The following is a 9,625-nucleotide window of genomic DNA, read 5'->3' as shown; positions in this document are numbered from 1 at the left end:
ATTAAATATTTTGTTTTTCAGTTTAACTCATGGATGGCATTGTGTGTCAGGGCTCTTTTGATCACTGAAAACAATCTCGGACACCTGTGATAATTGGATTGGCCGGTGAGCCAATTTAAGGAAAAACTACTAAAGGAGGGTGTTCCACATTATTAAGCAGAGCACCATTTTCAAGCAATATGGGGAAGAAAAAGGATCTCTCTGCTGCCGAAAAGAGTGAAATAGTTCAATGCCTTGGACGAGGTATGAAAACATTAGATATTTCACGAAAACTTAAGCGTGATCATCGCACTATTAAGAGATTTGTGGCTGATTCAGAGCACAGACGGGTTTGTGCAGATAAAGGCACATTGAGGAAGATTTCTGCCAGATCCATGCATCGGATCAAGAGAGCAGCTGCTAAAATACCATTACATAGCAGCAAACAGATATTTGAAGCTGCTGGTGCCTCTGGAGTCCCACGGACATCAAGGTGTAGAGTCCTCCAGAGTCTTGCAACTGTGCACAAACCTATTCAGCCACCACTAACCAATGCTCACAAGCAGAAACGGCTGCATTGGGCAGAAAAACACATGAAGACTAATTTTCAAACAGTCCTGTTCACTGATGAGTGCCGTGCAACCCTGGATAGTCCAGATGGATGGAGTAGTGGTTGGTTGGTGGACGGCCACCCTGTTCCAACAAGGCTGCAACATCAGCAAGGCAGTGGTGGAGTCATGTTTTGGGCCGGAATCATGGGAACAGAGCTGTCCGGCCCCTTTAGGATCCCCGAAGGTGTAAAGATGGCCTCTGCAAAGTATGTGGAGTTTATGACTGACCACTTTCTTCCCTTATAGAAGGAAGAACTATGCTTTCCGTAATAAAATAAAAACGCTGTCAGAGCGTGAGGAAAGTACTGCCGAGAACCAGCAGTTGTCAGAGCAGGGACTGGCACCGATCATCAGGGCACTGATAATTAGTGCCCTGATGATCGGTGCCCAGCAGTGCCTCCCACCAGTTCCGCCCACCTGTGCCCAGCAGTGCGCCCAACCTGTGCCCAGCAGTGCATCCACCTGTGCCTAGCAGTGCGCCCACCTGTGCCACCCAGCAGTGCCACACACCTGTGCTCAGAAGTGCCACCTACCTGTGCCCAGCAGTGTCACCCACCTGTGCCCACCAGTGCCACCCACCAGTGCCCATCAGTGCAGCCCAGCAGTGCTGACAGTCATTGCTACCAGTCAGTGCCCAGTGGTTGTGCCAGTCAGTGCCCAGCAGTTGCGCCAGTCAATGCCTAGCAGTGCCGCCAGTCAGTGCCCAGCAGTGATTCCAGTCAGTGCCACCTATCAGTGCTGTCTATCAGTGCCACCTATCAGTGCCGCCTATCCGTGACACCTCATTAGTGCTGCCTATTAGTGCCGCCTATCCGTGCCACCTTATTAGTGCTGCCTATCAGTGCCGCTTATCAGTGCTGCCTATCAGTGCCCATCAGTGCTGCCTATCAGTGCCCATCAGTGCAGCCTATTAGTGCCCATAAGTGTTACCTCATCAACGCACATCCGGGAAGGAGAAAAATTACCTGTTTGAAAAATTTTATAATAAAAACAAAGAAACTTTTTTTTTTCAAATTTTTTGCATTTTTTTGTTTATAGCGCAAAAAGTAAAGTGCCCAGCGGCGATTAAATACCACCAAAAGAAATCTCTATTTGTGAGAAAAAAATTATAAAAATTTCATATGGGTACAATCTTGCATGACCGCGCAATTGTTAATCAAAGTGAGACAGTGCTGAAAGCTGAAAATTGGCCTGGTAAAGAAGGGGGTATAAGTGCTTGGTAGGCAAGTGGTTAGGACTTGACATGTTTGGTATGTATTTAATCACTAAAAAACCCTATCTTTTATATTTTACAAAAAAATTTACAAAATTAATTTTTGTGTATTTTTTCCTGAAGCTATGTGTTTGATAAATAACTGCACAAATAGCATGCAGCAAAAACATTGCAACTCCATCATTTTATTCTCCAGGGTCTCTGCTTTTTGAAAATATATATTCTTTGGGGGAGTTTGCTGTAATTTCCAGAAAAAAAGGCAGATTTTAATGTGTGCAAAAAAAAAATAAAAAATTGCCCTGGTAGATAAGTAGTTAAGGAAAGTAGAAAAAGTGTGATGAAGGGGGGTGCTTCCATTGGTTTCTGGGCTCCTCTGTTCCTCTGGAGAGCCTAGGATCATGGTCAATGGCTCCTACAGTGAGAGCAAAAGGTGATTAAGGAACATCAGCTCCCCAATCCTCCCTGCGACTAATGAACCCAGAAGTGATGTGTATTATGTCACTTCCAGGTTCACAGCTGTCATTCCTTGGCTCCTGTAGCTGACAATGCAGCTAATCAAACATAATCTATGCTTGATTAGCTGCAGTGGAGGGCAGGATAAACATGGTGGGGTCTAAGAGGAACTGTCACTTAATGCTTTAACTAGGGGGCAGAGGCGGACTGACAACTCATGGGGCCCCCAGGCAATAGGGGATCATGGGGCCCCTGTGTCCTTGCCCAAACTCAAAAATGCCAATGAAAAAGGTACCAGGGGCATCTCATGGGGCCCCCTATTGACCCTGGGCCCTCGGGCAGTGCCGAGTTTCCAAGTGGTCAGTCTGCCTCTGTTGGGGGGGCTTGTTAGCCCCCTTGTGATGGCAATAAAGTTAAATAAAGGAAAACATTTTAAATGGTAAAAAAAGAAATTTAAAGCACCCCCCATCACCCCTGTACAAACCCAAATTCTACAGTATATCTAAACATAAATTACACTACAAATGTGAGTTATCACCACAAGCATTGGAGCAAATGCAATAAATCTAGAACCATATACCATGGTTAACACTAAACTAGTAACCTGTAAAGGCTTTTAAAGCATTGGCTATGAACAACTTTGGGTACTAGATTTTATTGCGATTTCATGGGTGTGGACAAAATGTAAGGCTTGACATGTCTAGTATCTAATTACTTGACACAAACCCATCTTTTATATTTTTTTAAATTAAGTATAACATATGTGTTTGTTTGCACTAAAATTCATTTTAGTGTATTTTTCCCTGAAACAATGCGTTTGATAAATAGCTGCGCAAAAGTTGTATGACATAAAAAAAAATTGCAGCTACCACCATTTTATTCTCCAGGGTCTATGCTTTCCGAAAAAAAGAATTTGAAGATTTGGAGGAGGCTGAGAGCAATCGAAGGTACTGTACTTTTTTTCAAGAATATACTTGAATAGATTTTTTTTTGCTTTTTAGTTTGAATTTATTTAGTTTACTATAATTTAAGGTTAGTAAAACCTAATTTCATATTGTATGCAGACAGTTGATATGGCAAGCAATTGCTATTGGTTAGTAATCATCGAAGGATATAAACAATAGCTGCAGCTGATCATGCAGCTGCTACAAGGGAGCAATACAGGGGTCCCAGTATAGTCTGCTTGCATTATGAATGAATCAAGAACATTCGGTAAATAATACGAATAAAATAAAAGCCTACACAAGTCAGACAAATGTATCATAGAATAATCTAATACACTGGATGGTCTGCCAATTTAATTCTCAGATTTTTACATGTATTTGAATAATATGCCAGCAATGTGATATCAAAACAACAGCAGTGTTTTCACATTGACTTTGAAACACTGATGGTTATTGTAATCTAAGCCCTTTCTTTTTTGCTTTTTTAGAAAAACTTGGTTCAGTTACACAATATAACTACGCTGTGTACAGTCCAGTAACCCATAGCAACCAATTGTTATCTTTTAGACAGGACAATGAGATAAATTATTATAATTGAATTGTATTATTATCATTTTCACATTGCATTTGTCTTGCTAAGTGTAACCCCAGCCTAAATGGGTATTTACAGAAAGTGGAGCAGGGTTAGAACCCTTTTAGGTTTTAATTACAGTCTGCATGATCTAACGTTGTTAATAAGAAAGGAACTAAGGCCTCATTTACTTGTGTTTTGCTTTCTGAAGAGCAATAAACATTGAATCACTCTTCAGAGGGCATTTGGCAGGCAGTGAAGGCATTTGAAAAGCACCTTTTTTAACGCTTAAACCCACATGGACATACACATGGTTAAGGGAATATTGTGGGGCACACCGATTCAGTCGAATGGGTAGCATTCAGTGCGAAATACTGCTTATGAAAGAAACACATATGAAAGAAAAATACACACATATGAAAGAAAAATATATTTGAAATATATTTAAAAAATATTCTTCCCAAATATATTGAAATATATCTGAATATATATATATATATATATATATATATATATATATATATTTATTTATATTTTTTTTTAATATATATTGAATATGGCCCAAAGTGTAGCATTTGAAATATTCAATGTGTATTGCTCTTCAGAAAGCAAAACACAAGTAAATGAGGCCTTAGTTCCTTTCTTATTAACAGCGTTAGATCATGCAGACTGTAATTAAAATCTAAAAGGGTTCTAGCCCTTGTTAAAGTGTGGTAAAATATATGTTAAAATTACTTTTTTATATTTTTAAAAAATACGAAGAATATATTTAAAAAATAAATTTTTTAAAAAATATATATCTTTTAAATATATTCTTCAGATTTTTTTTAACATATGCTTTTTAACATATATTTTTACATATATTTGTAAATGCATTCCAAAATTGTAGATTTAAAGACATAAAGTATATTTGAAAATGTATGTTTAAAAATATTTTTCATATATTTTGGAATAAAAATTCATTTCAACATAAAGTATATATATATATATATATATATATACTGAAATATATTTTGAAATATTTTGAATATGGCCAAATTTGTAGCATTTCAAATATATGTCAATATATTAGGGAAGAATATTTCTAAAATATATTTAAAATATGTTTTTCTTCCATGTGGCAACAGCAGGGATCATTTTTGCTTAAGGTGAAGCAGTGTGGAGGTTGTAGAAATGTGGCCTAAATGCACATTTTTAATTCCCCCACTTCCCAAGTGCAAACCTGACTTTAAGGGAAATCTCCAACAGACAGTAGTAGAAAATGTTCCATAATTGCACCCATGCGGGCATGTTTAAATGAACAGAAATGGACAAAGAAAGAGCGACAATGACAAGTACACAAGGTTCTCCTGTTCAAATGGTCAAGTGGTGGGTGTTTGCTGCTGCCATAAATACAGTAAGAGACTTTGTATTTCCTGGAGTTCCACTTTACCAGGATAATTGCTAAATGTCATAAAATACATCTAAGAGTTAGCACAGATTTGCATTAGCAAATCCACGGCCCAGTTTTAGTAAACATGATATATGGTGAGTCACAAAGTTGGAAATGATGGTATTGCTGCCATTTAAAAAGTGCTAACATCCAGCACACAGAGATGTATAATGTAGTATACAGAGCAAGAAAATGAGACAACTGGGCAATGGACATAAGAGTTTGATTAATTATTTTCAACCTCTTTCCAATTCCCACATCTGGTTGGATTTATGTTTTTTGAAAGTCAAGGTATGCCTTTGACCCACTAAGTCTGTTGCTAGCTACTAAAAAGAAACTATAATGTTTTTTTTTCAACTGTATGCTATTTTTAAAGTGGTTGTAAAGGCTCAAGGTTTTTTTTTTACCTTTATGCATTCTATGCATGAATGTAAAAAACCTTTTGTGTGAAGCAGCCTCCCAGTCCCCCCTAACTTACTTAAGACCAATCTTGATCCAGTGATGTGCACAAGAGCCTTGGCTCCCCTGGGTCTCTACCTCCTCATTGGCCACTAAAGCAGCAGTAGCCATTGGCTCTTGTTACTGTCACTCACAACCAGTGAGCCATGGAGAAGAGAGAACAGAGAAGGGGTCAAGCCACGCTCCATGTGTGAATGAACACACTGCCCCCATAGCAAGCTGCTTGCTATGGGGGTACTAGGCAGGAGGGAGGAGCGTCCATGTGCATGCTTGTATATACTGTACATGTGCATTCTTGCTCACCTAGTCAGGCTTCCATGTCCAAAATATGAGCGTTTAAGCACATGCCTAAAGTGTTACTAAACCCACAACAGTACAATCAGCCTGTATATGCAGTAAAGAATGCTTGATATACTCACTGTGGAACCTAAGGAGTTAATCCACTGCATCCTCTGCATTGTGTAAAAATGCTGTTTGATCCTGACTTCTCTGATCCTCCCCTTCCTCCAGTCTCCCCCTCTTATCTCCTGATAAGACATATCGTGTGAAGACACTCTGCACATGCTCAGTTTGGTGCATATTGCTAAACAGGGGGGGGGGGGAGAGTGCATGTGATTAACACAGGGCCAATCAGCACTGTCCAGACAGAGGTCATTGGTCCTGCATCCTCCTAGAGCAGAAAGAAAGAAAACTCCTCCCACAAGCTTTAACCAGTGCTCTGCTGAACACTGATAGAAGTCACAAGACTGCTCTAACAGATGATGAGAAAAGGTATTTAGAAGTTTATATTTACAAAAATAATTGTATTTCTATGTAGTGTTTACTGTGAGAGGCCAGATATAGAGAATGCAGGGTCCTGGGTTTAGCAACACTTTAAACTGAAGAAAAACCGTGCTAGGGCTCACAAATGTAAAACAATACATAGCAGGTGACACAATACTCTAATATGTGGTACACACAAATACATTAAACAATAGTGTAATGATATAAAAATTACAATATTTAAAAATTTCAAATCATAAAAGTATATATAACATAATCATTATAAAGAAAAAAACTTACTCAAAAATTACTTAAAGTGCTGAAAAGTGTAAAACCAAAAGTCCCAATTGAAGAGCCAAGAGGTAAATCAAGCAATCTTCGATAAATAACAAGAGGACAGTTGTGGATCCCAACAGCTTCTAAATATCCCTGTAGAAAAGCTGCACACCAGCTCAGTATGAAAAAGAGGTGGGCATGCCGAAGTTGGGTGACCCCCAGTAATAACTGGTCAAACAGTGTTCTATGCACTCCACAAGGATATCCAACTTCTCCCAAGCACTTTCCTAAACAACTGCACAGCTATGCTCCCACAGATCAGTGTACAATTGGACACATTTGCTGTGACATCATGACAGAAAGAGTGAAACACTCTCCATAGTGTAAACCAGTAGAGTATGCAGATCTAATAAGGTGTATGCACTTACAATGGATAGATGGTAAACAGGCACTTCAAATCTGTACAGATTGTTTTCCCAAAACCAAGATGGCCTTGGCTAGTTCATGCGTTCGCAATGACATGTGTTCCAGCTCCACCCAATGCGTTTTGTCACAGGCAAAGTCATCAGGGTCACAGTGCCCCTGATGACGTCACCTGTGACGAAAGCAACAAATGAGCACCATCTCTCTGACAGCTAACAAGAGGTTGCTGATACTGGTTTTCTAATCAAAACGTCCAACAATACTTTTTCACTTGTTGAATCCCTGTGGTTCCTATGAGCAAGTAGACAAAAGGGAGATGTGTCTTTTCTCACACTTGTTCAGCTCTGTTTTCTCTTGGATAGCTCTTAGATGAATTTAGACAGACTATTCTTATTCCTATATACCTGTAAGAGATCTATGTATATTAATCCAGAAACCTGGTAGTCATTGGGAATGTGAAGGCTTCCATGCTTTCCTTCTGAAAATGCATATTGCCAGGCTGTCATGCTGCTCCAGTTGTTTTAATGCATTTTGCAGAACTGACCCATGACAGCCATGTAGATCATGTGCTTTAGTTTCCATTCCTTTATACTTTCTTAGCTGCATAATTGTTCCAAGTCAGTTAATTGACTGAATCCAGGAACAACCAGGCAGCTCACATTGCCTTCCTGAAAAACAAAAAACAAAAAAAACAGTAGAACCCTAGAACATTTTGCATAGATGCTGTTCTTTTTAATGCCATAAACAATAAATGTTCTTGTTGATATATGTACTAGAACCATTTTCTCTAGGGACCTGTCAGAAGTTTGTAAACAAGGGTTGTTAGGGCAGCGGTATGGCAGACCATATCTAGGTATAAGAACATTAGGCAGAAAAATACACTACAAATATGTCTCAGAAGAGGTGGGTTTGTAACACAGAAAAATAATTGAAGTCAAAGGTTTTATGCGTTTTATGGTATAACTGTTGTAAAAAATAGGGAATCTTGAAAAAGAAAATACAAGGACTAGCTGCACACAAATAAATATGGCCATACAGTGGCCATTTAAATGTTTCAAAAAAGTCAATTACATTTTTCTTTTGGAGTTGTTTGTTATACATTTACCTGCTATAATAATGTGTACAGTGTGAGAATTCTAGTCACTCAGTATGTTTTAATATCTCTACATAAGCATTTTCGGCTCTTCATAGATAAAACAAGCAAAGGCAGTAATTAAATTTAGCTGCAAGATGCTAACTTTTTATAGCCCTTTATAGCTCTTTATGGCCTATACTGTGAGACAAAACATAGATTGTTTCATTTTTCTTAATACTGTATGCATTATAGCCCAGTGTGAACTCTAGAACTGCTTCTGGGTTTTGAGAAACAGACATCAGTGATCAGATACATGATAAGCCAGGTGTGCAAATATATTTGAAAGCTATGTTCACCCATAGCATGATTTTGTTGTTAGATAGATTCAAGCACATTGGTGTATTTTTATATCTCACAGGGGACTCTGATGTGGACTTCGTGTTCACATGTCCACCAATTTGCTGCCACCAATGCAAGTTCCTCTTGGTATACATCAGTGGTTGTCAACTAAGAAGGTATATGGGGCCTCAAATGAGGCTCCTGATGTCACCAAAGGGCTGGATATAATACCAAAGGGCTTCATGTGGCCCTCAAACCGCAGGTTGGGCATCAGGGATATACATGTCGGAATCTTTTGGTGTATTACTTTTGGCAAAGAAACAGAAAGATTACGCCTGCACTTGATGCAGCTGAATAATCTTTCTTCTGCAGTCCCTACTAGGTCTCTAAAGTCTAGTTCACACAATCATAAAATCGTATGAAATATATAGTTTTTGAAGCAATCGTACGATAATCTGATCGTTAGTACACAGCTTTCATCCAAAATTATTTGAAGGGACAAGCACGAAAATATTTCTTACACGAAACCAGATCGTACGATTTTTGTTTAACAAGTAGTTTTCATCTGAAAATACAATACAAATACATTACATCACCTCCAAATTTTCTTTCTGTCCTAGAAGAATTTTCATAGCCTTAGTATCCTCTTCACTTTTGATATGAGACTAGCATGCAAAAAAAAAACAAAAAAACGATCATTCATCCAATATTCTCTTCCTGTGTACAGGACTTAAGAATATTGTGGGAGGTTAAGTCCATTAGGGTATACCTAGGGGCAGACTGACAACTCATGGGGCCCCTGGGCAATAGGGGATCATGGGGCCCCTGTGTCCTCACCCACACTCAAATTCACACCGAAAAAAGCCTATGAAAGGTATTAGGGGCATCTCATGGGGCCCCCTACTGACCCTGTGCCCTCGGGCAGTGCCCAAATGGTCAGTCCACCCCTGGGTATACCTGATCAGGGGTGAACTGACAACTCATGGGGCCTCCGGACAATAGAGGATCATGGGGCCCCTATGTCCTTGCCCAAACTCAAAAAAGCCTATGAAAAAGGTACTAGGGGCATCTCATGGGGCCCCCCACTG

At 39.2% G+C, this 9,625-nt stretch overlaps 1 long non-coding RNA gene across 2 annotated transcripts in view; it reads left to right on the top strand.

The window, feature by feature from the left end:
- The window catches only part of LOC149467139 (uncharacterized), a 119,982-nt gene that overhangs the window by 22,851 nt on the left and 87,506 nt on the right, over positions 1-9,625 (top strand). For both annotated transcript variants that reach the window (XR_016312009.1, XR_016312010.1), the window contains exon 2: positions 3,144-3,203. This is a non-coding gene — a long non-coding RNA (uncharacterized LOC149467139). The remainder of the gene's footprint in view (positions 1-3,143; positions 3,204-9,625) is intronic.

The sequence above is a fragment of the Staurois parvus genome, unplaced genomic scaffold, assembly GCF_062004578.1.
Source record: "Staurois parvus isolate SC_StPar_1 unplaced genomic scaffold, SC_StPar_1.0 ptg000122l, whole genome shotgun sequence".
Lineage (NCBI taxonomy): Eukaryota > Metazoa > Chordata > Amphibia > Anura > Ranidae > Staurois > Staurois parvus.
Note: the sequence above shows the minus strand (reverse complement) of the source record. Positions and strands in the feature narration are given on the sequence as shown.